The following is a 19,728-nucleotide window of genomic DNA, read 5'->3' on the forward strand; positions in this document are numbered from 1 at the left end:
GTAGCATCTCTTCATAAGACATGAACATGTTGAAGGTATTTAAGACAGGTTTAACAGCCATGCTTCATGTGGCTGGAAAATAGTGGAAGACATGAGATTAGCACTATGCAATTGACTTCAACGATTTTGCTGCAAGCAGAAAAGTTATAAATAAAGGATGACTAGCACGTTGTATCATTATTTCAAACAATAATTGAGTACTTGTAATAACATTGTTGTATTATTCACACACTTAAAGTGTCAGATTTGCATTTGGCCTAAATGCAGTGATAGCATTAAAGCTGCTCCAGGGATGAATTTGGCCCACTGCATTTTGATTCCAGGTATTCCCAAGAATTTCACACATAATTACTACACTTAGGATTGAGACCTCTAAACAATGTGTAAGAGAATTAATCCCACAAGAAATCAAGCTAGATAATGAGAAAAAATGGATTATCAGACTTTGTATGACTGCTAGAAGATGGATTACTGTGTGGCAATGAGCCTCTGTGGAAAAGCAGGTGACAGATGAATTGCCTAGGAGTTGCAGTGAAATATGCCCATTTTTCATCTCTGTAGTCCCAAAATACAAACCTCATGGCCACTTGTTTTGTTCTGTAAAAAAATGAGCTTTCTTCTCATAGTTTTGCCTATAAAGTAATTATAATGTTTTCAAAATATTGGTAGAATGCTTTCAAAGTATTCACTAGAATTACTGGCTTTTAAAAGAAGTTAGACTTATTTTCACTGTCAAGAAATAATGCTCAGTTATTCTTCTGGTAGATTTTAAATATATCTTCAGAATCTATGAAAGTGAGCTCTCCTAGAAATTACAACAAAATCCTTTGCAGCTGACCCACCGCTTGAGTTGCAGAAGATCCCTCACTTTTTTACCACAAAATCTGCAAATACATGCAGCTGAATGTGTTAGTGCTTGTGAATTTTCAAATACAATATGTGAGCTTACATATTAGTATTGAAACTGTGTAATTAAAAAAAAAAAATGTCAGCAAGGTGAAAACACCAGCAAAAATACTGAACAAAGTAAGTGTTGTGAAAATAAGGCTCAACTTTGAAATTTTTGAATTTGTAAAATATAGATGAGAAATATACACACAGTGCTTAACATTAGCTAGCACTCAGTTCTTCCTAGTAACATTCTTTTTGATCATACTAATAATACACTATGAAGCATCACTCTGTGGGATGCAGTTAAAGCCTATTTAAGCCAAAGAAACTATTCTCACTCTCCCAGGGGAAAATATCGGAACATTTTTATTTTTACCTCAATCACTCCAGAAAACTTCATGAGGGGTAGTCTTAACCAGTGTTACAGGGAAATTGCTGCCACCAGTATGCCTGGAAAAATGGGAGAGAATGAAAGAGTAAATATGGTGCTGAAAAATTCTGAATAAGATAATTCAGAATTAAATGCTTAAGGCTTAGTTGAGCTTCAGTTGTGGAAGGTTTATGCAAATTAGGCAGTTAATAGATATTCTTGTCAGTGATCTTTGTAGAAAATGCAGATAAAAAAATCCCACTCTACCTCCTCTCCCCATTCTCTTCCTCAGCTCCCAAGAGCTAGTTTTCTGCCACACAGGCTACAAATTTAGCTCTCATTTTTTCAGTATTTCTGTTCTCATAAAAAAATAATTTAATAGCACTTCATGTAGAAAGCTGCTTCATTTTATTTTATTTTGGCTTTTTAAAAGTTGTGACATTTAACTGTCTGTGGGGTTTGAGGTTCTTTGTTTTTTTTCCAAAAGAAAAACAATACTAGAAATAGCCTACATATTAACGGTTAGTAGATGTATTCATAAGTAATATGCTTAGAGTCTGGGATTTTCCCATTCTGGGTAAATAAATCAGGTTGAAAAGTCTTCCCTTATGCAATATCTTTACATCTAGAGGGAGAAAAAAATGTGGAACTAATACTGTTAGCAAAACAGATTCTTGTTTAGGCACTAAGAGACAAATCAAGCAAAGAACCAAAGCACTAATATAATGAGCTTTGCTATACTGAACTTTTAGTCCTGAGCAGAGCAATTAGATGAAACAGAAAAATACGATAGAAAATGTATCTCTTTGTTCACTGGAGCCAATTTCTGTTACTCAGTATAATTGTTTAACTTTCATAGACAGATCAGACTCCATCTTAATGGGAACTGGCTTCTGAGTGCTTTATTTTTCTTCACCCTACTATTGCTATTGCGAGGCTGTTCCAGATCTTCATTGCTATCTGATCATTAAGAATACTTTTACCCTCCAGCCTAATTTTATTCATGGACAATTTACAACATTTTTCTTCTGCCAACAGTGCCCTTTAGTTTAAGTACTCCTCCTTTCATGGCATATAATTCTTTTCCAAACATAATTATTTACAGAAAGTGATTATATGTCTTCTTAACCACTATATGTCTTCTTAGCCATTATTTTGCTAACTTAAAGAGGATAACCGCTTTTATTCATCCTTTGTATGATAGGTACTCTATTACTCTGATCCTCTTTTCAGCACCTGTTCAAGCTTGGTTTCCCCTCTGTTATGTTTGACTGGATTGTATATTCCCTGGGATTCACAAATCTTGAATGGAAAGCCAACAGAAGGAATGCAAAATGGTGATCTACCTTTGGAAACCAGCTAATAAATTCTAACGTTTGTGGATCTCAATTGGAAGCATGTGTCATAATTCTTATTATGCTGAAGTAGTCATTGTACAGGACTCTAGACATTGTATTTGTAGATAGGAGACTGTTAAGAATTCACAGCCCTGGAGTTTGCCTTTGCAGGTTAGTGTCTGTGACCATTCTTTCAAAAAATTAACAACTCTAATTTATCTTAAAAAATACTATTAGGCAGGGGATAGTTTTAAATCAGTTAAGAGACTGTGAATGTAATATTTCTCTTTAAATGATGTATGAAGTTTTATGACCATCTTTAGAAGGCTGTAATAGGGGAAGCCAGCCTTAGGTAGGATAAATTAAACAGTTTGGTAGAAATGTTAATTAAGCAGCTTCAAGGAAGAAGAGAAGAATTATGTCTTAATCCTCCACAGTAACCTGTGATATTTCAGTGCTCTATTACAAGCAATGAACATGGAAGCAAAGTATTGCAAAGGAGCAAGTAAACAAGTTCACATCATTCTGTCAGGCTAGAAAAAGTGGAGGTGGCTCAGAGTGGCTATTTTGGTTGCTCTGGTTGCCATCTTTAACAGTAAGAGCACAAAAATATTACTTTAAGAACACTTCAAGGTTTGTAAATTTGGAGGAGTTTTCAGAGACTAATTATGTGGTCACAAAGTCTAAAATCCAGCTGAGATGCATGAGCAGCCAAGGTATATCTTTATTCCTTAGGTTACTGTTTATAATGAATGCATGCTGTTATTTTAAGTCAATAGCATTCTTCCCATTATTTGAAGGTAAGCATATTCTCATATTCTCAAATCTTTTATAGTGGTGAAATTGAGTCTGAGTAATTTGGTTCATGCCGAACGCTCTGTGCCTTTGGGTCACTATTTAAAGGGGAACTAACAAATTTCCAGTCTCCTCTGAAGTATGAGGGCCTCATCATAGGCGGACTTTAAGAATTGCTAGATTTTGTAGAATTATTTTTCTGAACTCTATTCTGAGCTTCCAATAAGGGAGAGGGAGAGCTGCAATTGGAAATTACTCCAAGTTTCTGCTAAAGCCTTGCATAACCTTCTGCATACAAACTCAATTATCAGAAAATGTCCTGAGGAGATGATAGACGGAGGTGTGAGCATTCCACTTGCTGAGCAGTGCTCTAAGTACCAGCCTATGAAATACCCTAAGATAGGAATGCTCCCATTGTCTTGTCTCAGATACTCTACTTTGCTTGAAATAATTAAATATTAATTAGCTCAGAGAGAATGCAGGAACATAAGCAAAATGAGGATGGAAAAGAAAAGAGAACAGAAATATAATTTTGTCAACAACTTGAAAATAAGAATGGAAATACTTAAACTACTTTTTTGTTAAAGGTAACAAATAACTTAAAGGAATAATATGAATGACAGGATTAAGATCACTTTAAGAACAGTAATTTGGTTGAGTAAAATGAGAAATGTTGACTAGGACAAGAAAAGAAAAGAAAAGTGGAGTCAAAGAATCAAAGAAAGAGAAAAATACAGTACTGAGAATGACACTGAAGTTATAAGTTTAACAGATCAATAGAAACAGAAAATGCCAATTTGTCAAACACAAATTAGTTACTGAGACAAGGTCTCTTTTGACACATTTCCAGATCTGAAATCTTTAAACACTCCTGTGTGCTGACAGCTCAAGCCCTCCATTTCATACTAGCAATGCAGCATTCCAAGGGGCAGCAATACAGCCTTCACAGATCCTTTGAGCTCAAAAAGTAACCACAGTTATGTTGTAGAACCACAGGAACAGGACATGGGACCCCAAAGTGGTTCAGGAGCGCAAGCTTTTTGGTTGTAGGTAGGCTATGCTAATGAGGCCCAGAGTCTAAGATTGCTCATGGGACCCGTTTAATTTATCGGTGTAGGCAGTCTCTGATATTTCAAAGACTTGGTTAGATACAGCCTTAGGACTTATTCCAAAGTGGCAATGATTTCCTAAGGTGTCCTGCTGTTGAAAAGTGTAAGTCTTCAATGACTTCTTGGGTTCTGGACACATATGAGATGGTTCAGGTTTTGAATTAACATCTGGGGAAAAAATGTATGAAAGATCAGTTCCGTAAGTGCTTCATAGGAGCAACAGTCAAATATGAAAATCTTTTTCTTGACACTGAATACGACTGTAGAGCCAAAAATATGTCAAGATACACTGTCTTGAAAACAGAGCAGAAGCAGAATATAGATTTGGGCTTGCAAGGGATGAAATGAGCAGCTGTTCTGTCAACAAAGTGATCACTGTACAACAAATTTTAATACAAATGTAACCAAGACATTTACAACATTTTTACACGATAGTTTTCCTTCAAGCTGTAGCTGAGACTATTTTCATGAGTATAATTTTGTTAAACACAGAAAATAAAAAAAAAAAAGAGAAAAAACATCAGATCTATTTTAATTCTAAATTTTAAGTTTTATTTAGAAGCAATGAGGTTTTCTTCTGCAGTCTGCCTTCTACTGCTGAGTTAGGTAAACAAGTTATTTTTATACTTGGTAGATACGCTGTCATCAAGTAAAGGCCTGATCAAAAATTCTCCAAAGTCTATAGGAGTTAAGGGGATTGTGGAGATCAAGAAGTATAGTTTGGGCCCTTTATGCTAACTTTTGAAACTGTTAGTTCTGTGGGCCTGTAGTAAAGCCTTTGACACTGTCTCCCACAGCATTCTCCTGGAGCAATTGGCTACTCACGGCTTGGACGGGTATAATTTATGCTGGGTAAAAAGCTGGCTGGATGGCCAAGCATAGTCACAGTAAATGGAGTTACATCCAACTGGTAGCTGGTCACAAGTGGTGTCCCCCAGGGCTCAGTATTGGGGCCCACTCCTGTTTATTATCTTTATCAACGATCTGGACAAGGGGATCAAGTGCACCCTCCGAAAGTTTGCAGATGTCACCAGGTTGGGCAGGATTGTTGATCTGCCTGAGGTCAGGAAGGCTCTTTAGGGGGATCTGGACAAGCTGGACCGATGGGCCGAGGCCAGCTGTATGAGGTTGAACACGGGTCAGTGCCGGATCCTGCCTGTGGGTGACACCAGCCCCCCGCAGCGCTACAGGCTGGGGGAGAGCGGCTGGGAAGGGCCTGGGGGAAAGGGCCTGGGGCGCTGGTCAGCAGCCGGCTGGGCATGAGCCAACTGTGTGCCCAGGTGGCCAAGAAGGCCAACAGCATCCTGGCTTGTATCAGAAATACTGTGGCCAGCAGGACTAGGAAAGTGATTGTCCCCCTGTACTTGGCACTGGTGAGGCTGCACCTTGAATCCTGTGTCCGGTTTTGGGACTCTCACCTCAAGAGGGACATAGAGTGGCTGGTGCATGTCCAGAAAAGGGCAACGTGAAGGCTCTAGATGACAAGTCATATGAGGAGCATCTGAGGGAACTGGTATTGTTTAGCCTGGAGAAAAGGAGACTCAAGGGAGACCTTACCACACTCTGCAGCTACCTGAAAGGAGGCTGTAGGCAGGCGGGTGTAGGTCTTTTCTCCCAAGTAACAAGCAATAGGACAAGAGGAAATGGCCTCAAGTTGCACCAGGGGAGGTTTAGATTGGATATTAGGAAAAATGTATTCACTGAAAGGATGCTGAAACATTGGAACAGACTTCCCAGGAGGTGGTAGAATCACCATTCCGGGAGGTATTTTAAGAATTCGTGGATGTGGTGCTTAGGGACATGGTTTAGTGATGGACTTGGCAGTCCTGTGTTAATGGTTGGACTTGATGTTCTTAAAGGTCTTTTCAAACCTAAATGATTCCATGATTCTATGATTCTAAATCCACCACAGCACTCTGTACCTTGGGAGGAATCATTTCAGTCTCCCACTAAATTTTGTATCTTCTGCCTTAGGTATTCAATATGAATATGCATAGGACTAGCTGCAGGATTTTAAAGAGGCTCAGTATGATTCCACAAGGCTTTTTTACAGTATTAGCTCTTTTTGTTAAAAAAAAAAAAAAAAAAAAAAAAAAAGGAAGCTATTTGGATTATGACAGGTAACTGCCTCTAAAGAAGGATTCAGGGAATTTTTATCTGAACACAGAGGATTCACTGAGCATAACCCACACACGCAATGCCTAAGTGGACTTTTCTTTTAATGTTAAATCATCAGCATCTTTTCTTTTAGTTACTTTTTTGAAGTCCAGAATAGACAGTCTTGTGTGTTATTTTCCAGTCTTCTTCATGGGTGGACATAGAAAATACATGGATCATCCAGTCTGTCTCAAAAAGAAAATTAACCAATGTTTTTGACCAAAATTCAAATGAATCGCTTTAGCTGCCTAATTAACACAATGACACAATTAAACTTGGCACCAATCAAATTAAGTATCTCAGCTATTCACACAGTGAATATAAAATATTAGACACTTCTGTTGCATGAGTAGATAGCCTGCATGCCAAGCAATATACCTAGAGATATCCAACAGAGAATATACCAGGGCATCCAAGGACTTCTTGGTCTGTATTCTAGTATGTCTTTGAGAAATTTCACACCTTCTTGAAGTTGATTGCCTATGTAACCAAAAATAGAAAATTTCTAGGATTATTATATCTATTATTTAGGTACAAGTTAGATAAAGGTCTAAATTTACATTGCCAAAAAACAGTAAAGCTATTGAAAAGAAAAGCTGCACACACAGGTAAAGATGCCAACTCTACTCAGAAGTAGTGTAAATCATGTAAGAAGATTTTTACATCTTTACAGTGGTGGACATTAAAAATCAGCATGACATAGTTTTTCATTAGAAAGTACTTCTTTATCTTTGAATCCAAAAAACCACAAAATTAATATCTATTAAATCTTATTAAACATTAACTTTGTGATAGTAGACAGTAATTAATACTTCATAGCTGTAGTAAAAAGGTTTATTATTACACAGATGTCTTGAGAACTTATGGTCACATTTAAACAATAATTTTAAAGAACTATGCATTTAGTTATTTTTATAAACTGTCATCCAGAATGTTACTTATTCACAGGAAATTATGCGCTTCATTCTCAGCACATATTGTAAATGCTCTCTGAGTCTTGTATCTTGACCAGGATTTTTTTAAACATGTAGGTAGTGATATTTTTAGAGCACTTCCTCTTTAAAAATTTTGGGTACTCAGAAGTTATTATAATACTTACTTAAAGTAACAATATTTTAATTGTACTATATATTGTAATATATAACATATTTTTTTTCCTTCATATTCTTGTGGTTCTTATTTGCTATTTGTAGAAACATTGTGGCATGGTGTGAACAATCAGTGTGTTGACAGCCATAAAAGCTTATCAAAATGAACATCATTACAGTACAAAACCAAAAGTCTTGTAGAAAATATTCTCTTTGAAACAGTCAGAGATCTGGCCTTTTATATAAAACTGCCAGTGCATGAAAGGTGGAGCTCTGGCAGTGCTGCTTGCTGTATTTTTGTGTTGGAATCAAGGGATGCTAGAGCTGGGAAGGGAGTGCAAAGGAAAATTTTCTGTGCACTGACTTTATGAATATACTTTAAAAGAATGTTTTCCTTGACATTTCCATATCATTTTAAGAGTCAGTTTAGGTAATGTTGCCAGGTAGGCTGTCCTTCAAATTTGAGTTGTAGCTACATTTTTTTAAAAAGCTAATTCACTCAGCTTTCCCTTTTGTATGAGGTAGCTTTTCACATAAACCAGGAACATACCCAGACCTGAGAAAGCCTGGTATCTATTTCTGTATAGGGAGCATGTCAACTACAAAAAGGAGCTAATGACTGCTAACGCTTTAAGTGAAGATTTCTGGGGAACAGATTTTTTTTAAGTTTTTGTAGCTGTATAAACAAGTTTGAGAAAAGCTGGAGGAAGTTTGGTTACATGTTAGTCTTATACTTTGATGAATTGGTGCTGTAATATTTTCTTGTTGTTATGCTTATAGCTAATTCCCCATCACGTGCTTGCTATAGCAGCATGAGGATAAAAAACAGCAGGAAGAAGGAAGCTGAGGATTTTTATCTGTCATTCATGATATAAACACGTAAGCCATGCATGCACTGCTTGAATACAAACGCAGAGCAGCAGTAAGGCGATCAGTGATACTCTATCCTTTAGCACATTTAGAAACAATAGTCAGAAACAGATATTCAAGGATGTGTGCATAAATGAGAGGTGTTAAAATAAATAAAAAATATAGCAAAATATGCATATATCAGATTGAAACCTTGAGTCAACGACAGTTCTGAAATGGGAGAGTTCCAATGCCCCACATACACACTTTTTTTTTTTACAGTGGGCACACAAAAAAAGCCTCCAGAAAGCTTCTGTTTGTCTTTTATTAAAACATCCAAACAGCTAGTTAGTGAGAATCCAGGCTCCCTGCAGGCCAGGCCCTTTCCCGCCAAGGCAGGCCCTTTTCCTCTCTGGGCAGCGCTGCCGCCTCAGGGCCCGCGAGGGGTCCCTGCAGCCACCTCCTCCCGCCCAGGGCTCCCCAGGTGTGGCACTGGGCTCATCGGGGGGTATCCCAAGCTCCCAGTGCTGCCTTCCCGCCCAGGGCTTCCCAGGTGTGGCACTGGGCTCATCCAGGGCTATCCCAAGCTCCCAGCGCTGCCCTCCTGCCCCAGCAGCTGTCAGGGACAGCCGCCCGCTTCCTCCCCAGAAAAAGCCACCAGGAGGTAAGGAGATGATTTTCCCTTTCAGCTTCTGGGCTGGGCCTGTGGCAAAACAGCCAGGGACTGATGAAGTTTATACAGTAAAGCGCCAACAATATTTTCTCTCAGACACACAGCAGTGAGGCCTAGTGTCATGGGCCTCTCCTGGCCTGTGGTGGAGGGGTCATGGGGCAGCTGTGGAGGAGCAGGTCACATTCCAGCTGCTCTGGTCACAGAAGATCTTAACCAGACTCTGAAAAGTGTTTTGTACACTGAACAGAGAAAAGTAGAAGTTTATTACGAGTGTATGCAGTAGGGAATTTGCATTAGAGTATTGAAAGTTTGGAAAAGGAAGTCTTTACCCCTTGGATAAGGTAGGGAGATGGGCACGTGTGTCTAAGAAAAGGTCATTAAAGAAACACTATCTTATTTCTGGTTGAAAGTTTGAGGCTTTAGTGAAATGAATTCAGTAAAAAATTAACCAAAATCATAGCATGTTTCAGTCTAGCTTCCACTGAGCCTTAGAGCTTTAGCAACCCCAAACTTAATTCACAGATTTAGTTCTGTATTCTAGTAAGTCATTCGTTATATATGATCCCACAATGTTACTTTTTCATTTCTATTTCTGTTCAAATGCAGAATATTAAATAATTGTCCTATTAAGTTAGCACTGAAAATGCTGTAAAATTAAGGAATTTTATATAGTCAGTTAAACACATCTTGATAGAGTAAGTTAGAGCTCTTTGGAAAAGTTCAAAGTTTGAACTATTACATCTACCATGTCTTTACGTGACCATTTTATTTTGTTCATGAACACGGCCTAGAACTCAGTAGCTATTATTTTATTCAGCAGGAAACAATAAGCAAATATAAATGCTCACACCCATATTTCCACTTCTTCTTTTCCATGGGAGTGGAAAACTTACAAAAGGAAAGTCAACCAAAAATTTATTTGAAAGTGACAACCATAATGATGAGCCACTCTAATGCAAGCCACAGCTAGGTACTGGTGGAAAAAAATGCAGTGTTGTGGATGAGGCCAAAAAATCTCTGACCAATGATGGTTTTAAAGTGAAGGCATTTATTATTTCTGCATTTTTTAAATATTAATTTATTTTCTTTCAAATGTTTATCCAGTAGTTTGCATAATTACTGTTTAATTAGTTAGCATCATACCTGAAAAAAGCATCATAAAAGTTGAATAAATGGAAAACTTTATTAATTTGCAGTAGAGACAGCTTTTTATAACAATGTCCTATATGAGGATCAGGACAGTGATATAGCAATGAACTTGCTCCTATTTTTTACCCCTTATGTCTTGTTCATCATTATTACTCATTTGAAAAAAAAAGCTGATCTGCAAGCAGTAATGCATCCAGCTTCTGCAAGGAGCTAGAAAAGCAGCTAGCTAGCTTTTCCTTTTTCTGATATAATTTTAATCTTTGATATCTGGCTGTTGCCTCTGAATTCAGATTAGATGCTATTGCACTGTAGTTTGGCAACTCCCAAGTGAAGGTAACATGAGCTGCTGTATTCCAAGACCAATTTTCACCCATTTAAACTTCCAAGGGGGAGGAAATGCACACTTAAGTTGTTATTTCTCATTCTTAGTCTTAGATCAATGGTGGGTTATTTTGGAAAGGTCGAAGAAAATAACAGGAATCATTTTTGAGTGATTATATTGTGAAAAATTTACATGTTCCAGTTTTATGGAAGTGGTGTGACCTTTTTTTGCTCTCCCATATCTCAAAAGAGTTTGGTGTTAAAAGTTCAAGCTTGTCATGCAGTTAATCCTTGATGAGAACAAGTGCATGTGGCATGTCTGAACAGATCTGATTTAGAAACAGAAAAGTTACTTTTAGTCCTAATTTTTTAACCCTTTCATCTTCACCAATCCAGAATGGAAGTTAAACAAGCAGTTCCAGATGCCTGCATGTGACATCTTTAGCAGGCATGAACATTTTCCATCATCCTTACCAATAATTCTGTCCTGTCTTACTCTGAGTATAAATTAAAAGAGGAGGGAAAGAGGGTTGCACTTCATGTTGTGTCATTTCTCAAATAATTTAGTCATATTTTACACATTTGATTATTGAAATATATTCTAATTATAACATAAATTTACCAGAATACTTCTAGTTATATTTATGAGGGCAGAACTACAACTACACCAAACCAAAATGTGCCTCCTTAAAGCATACTTTGAGGTATGACACCTAAAACTCTGCCTTAACATAGAACTGTGTGAAAGAATTGATTAGTCTTTGAACCTGGAGCAGGACAGTGGATCTACTCAAACCACATGTGTTAGCACAGTTCTTCAAAAGTACTTATTTCTTATGACACTTATTGCATATAGCCCTGCATTTAAAAAAAAAATATCAAAAATTGTATTTTAAATTATGTCCAATACTGAATCTTGGAGAGGTGATGGAGTTATTTATACAGACTTAAATAAGATTTTAGTATTTTCAACTTTCTAGCATGAAGCTTTCTTGCTGTGAAAAATTAAACCCTAGGATTAAACCCTAGCAAACTTTTCTCAAAGCATCCAGATTTATTTGAGGTACTCTGATTTGGGACTTGGTCCCAGAGAATATCAGGCATGACATTTCCAGATTCTCAGAGATGGAGCTGGCTTTTTTTCCTGTCTTGTTATAGCTAAGCAGTTTTGCTCCTATGACTGTGGGGTACTTGGTTCCACACCTTTCTCACAAATCACATAATGACTGGACATGAAGAAATGGATGGAGTTTCTTCTTGTATCCATTTACAGGTTAGGGTGCAAACACAGAGATTTTGTATGAGACCTGTAAATGGGTCCAAACAAAAAGGTTTTTTTCTGAAGTTAGAAATAATTATTCAAGTTCATTTTATTTTTGCTGGCAGACTTCTAAGTATACAAGATAACACATATCTTTTAGTGTATTTATTTTTCTGTTAGATGACAACTTGTTCTTTGGTGACATTTCATTCACTTAAGTCAGTGATAGAAGTCAACTTAACTGTCAACTTCATGGATTCCCATAGAACCATGCTGGTGGGAGTGTAACTGTTTTGTCCACATTTGCACTCCAGTTTCACATCTTTTCCTTCCAAACCCGTTGCCCCCAGTGCAGTGTCGTAACAGAGCTATTGTTTTTCCTCACTGATTTCCTTGGGAAGAAAAAAAAAAAAAGACAGGTTGCATGACTGACCTACAGTGATCTTCCAACAGATAGGAGAAAAAAGAATCCAAAGCATCAGGAATCCTTGGAATCCTACAATTCATATCATAGTATAGTCTTACCTAGTAGATTCTTCGTCTGGACAATTAGAGTATATGTTTAGAATGAATATTGGGTAGTACACTGACTGTTTACAGCCTATAATGAAAAGTGTCTGAAAATCAAAAAGCGGCCATAGTTCCTTCTACTGATCAGCATTGCTCCTATTTATTTGTATGGATTACTTTTATATGAATAAAAATTTTTTCTGCAGTATCAATAGGTATTCCTAAATACTCAAGTGTGCAATAAATGTAACCATCTCTTTTATATTTAAATTAGGTATTTGATATAAATCAACAAAGCTCAGTGGTAAAAGCTGACAACTCCATGCATAATGCTGTAAAGAGAATGATTTCTGAAATATTTAGTGCATCTATAATTTTTTACATGCTGGCAGAAAAAATACCAATTGAGTATCCCATACATGTATATTTTATCTATTTTTTAATTTGTGTCATTTTAATCCTCATCGTACCTCACTTTTTCTTCCAGTAGACTAAATAAGAAATCTATGATTACTTACAGAGCCCTTAACAATGGGAGACTCTATTAAGCATGCAGAGAAAACAAATGCAGCCCATGAATTTAATTCTAGTTTTCATTATCTTTTATTTGTGTATCACACCCTAAAGCTGTCGATTCTATTCTCATATTCATCTTTTTAGTAGAATGTTTGGAGGCAGAGGGGAATTCACTGAACAACTAAGTTGTTGATTCATTTTAAGTGAGAAGAAATCCCTGTATTTTAAAAACAATAATGTCTTAAGTTACTAATGTATTTTTACAATATTTGTCACTGTGGAAGGGTACTAATTCCTGACTGTAAATTAGTAAATTGTTGTCAAAATACCATCAATATTTTATGCAGGATAAATTACCATTAAACTGAGAAATCTTGATAGCTAATGATCCTATTATAATATAACATCTCAAATTCTGTTAAGAAATGTTCTGTCAGTATGGTGGTGTATTTTGCCTCTGTTCAACCTCTTGAAAACCATTAAGAACACTCTTTATCCCTCCTTTATATAGTCCGCTTTTTACACTTTTTTTTCCCTCAGTTTGTTTACCCAAGAGATAGCTTGACATAGATGCAGCATCTGGCTTCACTGAGGTCCTGCTTTTTTGCGTTTTTAAGCTGCATTGACTGAAGCAAAGGGAAGCTGAATGATTTGCCCGAGGTTGGCTCAGTGGGGATTAGAACCGAGAATCCTCTCGCCCACAGCCGTTTGCTCTGAACAGGAAACCTACCTGCCTTCATATAACCCCAGAAAACCAGAGGGGCATAGCTCACATTTAGTTTATTTTATGAATTATATCTAATAGTTTAAATTCCCTTTTCTCATTCAGCTTTTCAGAGATTTTATTTTTTCTAGTCCAGTCTTTTTTGGAGATAGAACACAAATCCTTTTTTTGGTTCATATTTCAGTTAGGGTTTATCTTTTCAGGGAATGTGGTACATAATGACATTAATAAACCAGTCTTGTTTTAGTATATCTTCATATTTAGGCATGGATAATTTCTTCAGTGCTCAGCTCTTAGAAGGAATTTCCAAATAGATGTATGAAAAAAGAACACCCAAGAAATGTGGGGTTTTTTTATTACTTGTGACACTTAGAAGTAAATAATAGTAGTAAATACTGTACAAATGTAGACTTAAATGCACATATTTATACGTATGCCTTTACACATGTGCATTTATGTACAGTGCTGTTCTTCAAAACTTAAGTTTTAGATAATGGCCAATGATTATGACATTTTTTAGGAGGAAAGTCTCCAATATAACATTTCTATTTCCCCAGTACCAAGACATAAGGCTTACAGCCGATGGAAGGATCCCTAGGAGTTCTAGGCTGTCTAGCAATGAGTTACAGAGTTTCCAATAATTCCCTGTAACAGAGTCTTCCCCCTTCCTAACAAAATCCCCAGAGCCAGGAGTGTACTTGTGAAATTTTATAGGTTGGAACTGTTAGAATTTAGAGCCAAAGCTATGGCAGAGCAAATTTTTCTCATAGATCTTTTATGCCATATTCTTACCAGTAATGTTATAGTCACAGTTGTTTTTCCAATTCTGAATGCATAATTCAAGTGCAGTTTTCAGATCTGGTTGTAGAAGACACACTGGCCTTGAGGGATTGGTAATTATGAAGAGATTCCTAATCTATTATACATGACAGTAGGAAGAGGCAAAAATAAGGAGCAAAAGCTAAAGGACATCAACCTAAAGTCATCTGGGAACAGACAGGGAAGTACACAAGGTCAGTCTGTAGTATGCAAAATTTCTCTGCCAAGTCAAACAAAAATACCTTAAGTGGAATATGGAATAAAGCAGGAAGGCTTTTCTACTTTACTTCTTTCCTCTCTCCCCATAAATGCAGAAGAGCTTCTGTTCTGAGAAGACTTATTCTCCTGGGCAAAAAAAGAAAAGCATGTGTCATGTGACATATTTTAGTCACATTTTTTTTATGCATTCAAGTGGAAAACATGCTATAGAACCTAAACAAAGCAGAAGATCTGTGTTCTCTTGATAGGAAAAGAGAGCAAAACTATATTTTTAATGATTTTGGAGGTGAAACTCTCTGTAACCCTGAAAATTTACTTTCCTCAGTGCCTGCTCGTTACTAAATCTAGAAGCACCTTACATTTCTTTGGACCTGACAAGTTGCCCAGCCATATCTCGTTTCCATATCAAATAAGACCAATGGGCTGAGTTTTTGATCCGTGAGCTTTTTTTACATAAAAATGACAGCCAGATTCACAGGCTAGGTGGAAGCTGAAATTCACTTTCATAGTTCCCTCCATCAGAATCATAAAGGACATATTCTTCAAGAGCATCACACTGCAGTGAGTCAGGTGATCCCCACAGAGCCTCCAAGACTTGTTTTAAATGTTATAAAAGATTCCCAAGGATTGTTTAGGTCACTAGGAAATTTCTTAACAAACTGAAGCAAGGAAACCAAGTAAGAACATGCCTAATTTGTAAATAATGTAGAAAATTAGCATCATTCTGACCAATTCAAGTCTACTCCAGCTTGTGAGGCTTAAGGGAGACCAGATGGTCGTAGTGCATTGGAAGGTATCCAAAATTGCTTTTGAGTTAATTGATATAGTGGAGGGGAGATCTCTGGAGAAGTATATTTCCCCAGATAGTTGATTGCTTTGGAATTCCAGCAGAGAAGAAATGTGTCAAAAATGAGGAAGGAAACATAAGCTATTGAGTGGTTTATAACTTAGACTTGGCCCAGTTAGTTTCTAGCCAAACATATATTAAAAAAAAAAAAACCACAAGAATTTTGCTAAAGAGAAAAGTGGTCGCTGCAGAACTAGAAGGAAGTGACAGAATAGCCTGTTTACCTTCAGCATTTCATGTATTTACACTTTATTTTGATTGTGTTAGTGCTTAGAAGTAGAAGACTTATTTTTAATTTGAACCTCTAACTTTTAGTCAGAATGGCAATGGTGTAGCTGCTCACCATATGTCGTTACATACTGCTAAATGAAAGTGTCCATGTACTAAATTGGAACTCTCACCGGAGGTTGTTTAAAATCTCTATAAAATAGATCAAATGAAACTGGAAAAGTAATTGATAGCTACAGTGAAACTGAAAGTGAATATAGAATTTAAAATCGCAGAGAAATCAGGACTTACATGGTGAACATTCATTCTCTGAGGCTTCCTAATTGAACACCTTCACTCAGCCCGCTTGATAAGCAAAGAATCTACTTCTACCATATATTCAACATCATGATGAATACTTAACAGACATTGAGCATCATCTTTGGTAGCTTGGGCTAGTTTTATTTTTTCATTTTTTTTCATTATTTTTCCTTTCCTTCTCATTTTCTTTCTTTCTGTTTCCCTTTTTCCTTTCTCTTTTCCAAATATTTGTAATTACATTTATTTAGTTTTTAACAATTAGATAAATCTTCAAACATTTTTATTAATTTCATTTTGGAAATGTTTCATCAGGAGACTCAGCATTTTCTGTGCTTTCTTTCACATGATCTCTTTCAATCTTTTTAGTGTGCATAACATTAGAAGAGCAGTCAATGTGACCTTTTTTTATGGGGCTGATAAAGAATGCACAGTTTCATAAGCTTGATTCAATTTCCTTTATGTGAGCATGCTGAATAAGTGACCATTATAGTATTTGTCTGGTTTTCTGTGCTTCAGTGTGCAGTTACCGACCTCTTATATGAATGACCACATCTGGTGTGCATTTGGCCACGTAAGGTGAGACAAAAGCAAAATAGATTTTCCTTAGCATTAAATCAAATTTCCACACAATGTACTCTCTAATATGGATCTAAAATGTATCAGGTCATACATTATTTATCTGCATCGCATTTTGTGCTTTGTTTAATTCCATCCCACATTCCCAGTTTTAATAAATGCATGAGTAAATGCAATATTTGAGCTTTATATCTTAGAAATTCAACACTTTCAACAGATTCTTCAGACTTCAAAAAATTTAATATTAGCATCATAAAAGGTCTTTTGAAGAATAATACTGGAACATAAGAAAAATTACTGCATGAGTGTGCCCCTATCATTTTGAAAGTGTTTTATTGCTTTAATTTCCTGTCTTAGTAAGGTAACAAGCGGCATAATAGAAGATATACTGTAACAGAGTTTGCAATTTATTAGAAGTCTTGAGCTGGCTGAAGACTTTATGTGATGCGAAAAAGAAAACCTCTATTTAGCTGAAAAATGGAGACAAGCTACAACATTAATGTTGCAGCAGTTTTAAATGGAGTACTGTCTCTGACTGATAAGTTGCTTCTACAAGCCCAGTATGTTTGGATAGGATAAATCTATAAGTATAGGCCTCACTGAGTGGTTGTTGTGTGTAGATAGGCTCCAGGAAATGTAATGTTGTTTCATCCATGTGGTGTATATGAGATGATGTTGATATTTGGAATCCACAGAACAAAAGTACTGTTACAGCTATATTGATCCATAAGACGTCTTTTCATTTATATTTTTCACATATACTTCCACTAAATTTAATTCTGGACTTTAGCAATCTAGTGTAGTGAAATTCTAAGCTTTGCTAAGTTTTTAAAGTAAGTTTTACCTACTTTTAACTCACCCTTTATAACATGAATGCTGGAATTCATCCCACACAAAAGTTAAAAATTCGTTTTTTAAAAGTGTAGAATGAAAGGTGTGATAGTAACTAACCTGTAAACATACAATGCAAGATTACTTAATCAGTAGAAGCAGTAATTTCCCTAGAAGAAGCAATAGACTATCTAGTTGCTTTTTACAGTGTGTGTAGCAAGATACGCAAGCATGAATCTGTATGCTTCTGATGGAAGTTGCATGTTTATCAGTGCAAAGCAAGAAGTACAAGAATCACAGGGGCTTCTTAATCCCACCACTGTTCTGCCACTGAAGGATTACAAAACAGCTGGTTGTAACAGATTGCTTGGTATTTCCAGAAAACAAAACAAAACAAAAATTTGTAATACCATGTAGCCAATCACTTCAAAACAACAACAAAAAAAATGCTTTAGCTGGAGATATTATTGATAATACTGTTTTTAGTGGGTTGCAGACAGTGTGAATTGTTTTGAGTAATTTTATTCCTATTTTTTTTATATTTGGTAGACTGTTGAACAATACTGCTTGGGTTTTTTCAGTTGAGACACTCCAAACTATATCTTAAGGAGGGTAAATAGTGTAAATCATATAATAGAAATCTAACTTTAAAAGTTCATGTATTTAGGACTCCTAGGGGCTCGAGTACAGCAAAAGTCCAAATATTACTGGTATCCTCAGTTATCTATGTTAGTCTTTGAAAGAATAATGATTTGCAAGGCATATTGCTAACTGAAGCACAAAAGATTTCCTCTGGGCTTGCCACAGACAATCCTCAGGCACATTAGAGGAGTCAGCTAGAGTTAGTTCAAAGTGAATTGCTCCATTTTAATCATGGTGACTTTACCCTTTCAGTCAATATGCTGTAATGGCACATTGTCAGAATTTTTTTCCTTTTAAATGACAAGTTTGGTCACTTTATTTTAAAGCATATTTTAGAGTGTTTGTGAGATTTATAGATTCAAGAGCTCTTCAAAGAGACTTTCTGTCTTGCTTTACAACCCTGAAATTTTGTATTGCTGCTATTTCATCACCTTGAGGCAGTTCTTAGTTAAAATATGTGGAGATGTTTTACAACTGAATGAGTTCTTAGTATGATATATAACCAATTATATAGCTATAATGAGTCCAAATTTTAAAATCCAAATAAAAAATGTTGCACTAAGGATTACTAAAGACTAACATTACCCACTCTTCATTTATTTGCAAATAGGAAACAGGTATGTAACCACAGTACTCACAAATATTACTGTCATTAAATTAAAAAAAATCAGCAATTTGATTACTTCAATACTTTAGTTAATTAACTCCGAAACCTTGGAGGTTTTTATGCATTTTCTAAATTCAGTGCCAATTTCATATACACTAAGATCACTTCCTAAACTGCTAAGTTGTTCAGGATACCAAATAGTAATTAATGAACAGAAAACATGAATCTGATCTTCTATCTTTTTTTTTTTTTCCAACACATCTGAGACAGGTTGCTGCTGGGATGTTTGTCTTCTTTATAGTGTAGCTTATTAACACTCACTGAATCTTCCAGGGAAGATGTAACTTCTTTGTAATAATTTTCAAGAGTTTTAAGAACCATCCTTATGACATGAGGGACCAAACACCAAACGCTTCCCTCCCATTTGTGGACTTGAGTCTGAGTTTTGTAGAGTAAAGGAATAGGCTCTATAGTTACACAATCACTTCTGTATTTTTTTGTTAATACAGGTTATAGAACTAGTGATGATGATAGTCTTTCCCCTTAGCCCTTCCTGTATATATGTCTCTGGTCCAATAACCAGAGGGGTCATAGAGGTGCATTTTATCTTCATTTTAGCCCTCTTGATATTGTTTTAGCCCAAAGGGGAAATCAAATGAGATACAGAAGATGCTAAACTTGCACAACTCTCAGGTCATTAGCAACTAATTGGAAACAGCTTATGGATCTCAACGATCCTTTAGGTAAAATGTGAGAGAGGAGTCAGAGGACATTTAACATCTTCACTTCCTTATTCTTTCCAGGCACCGACCAAGTATATGACAGGAGTTGCTGACTTATTTTCTGTTGTTGCTTTTTCTACAATTTGAATATGTATTTTGCAGTGACAGAGTAGGTGAAGTGCCAGAA

Source organism: Falco cherrug, chromosome 1 (assembly GCF_023634085.1).
Source record: "Falco cherrug isolate bFalChe1 chromosome 1, bFalChe1.pri, whole genome shotgun sequence".
Lineage (NCBI taxonomy): Eukaryota > Metazoa > Chordata > Aves > Falconiformes > Falconidae > Falco > Falco cherrug.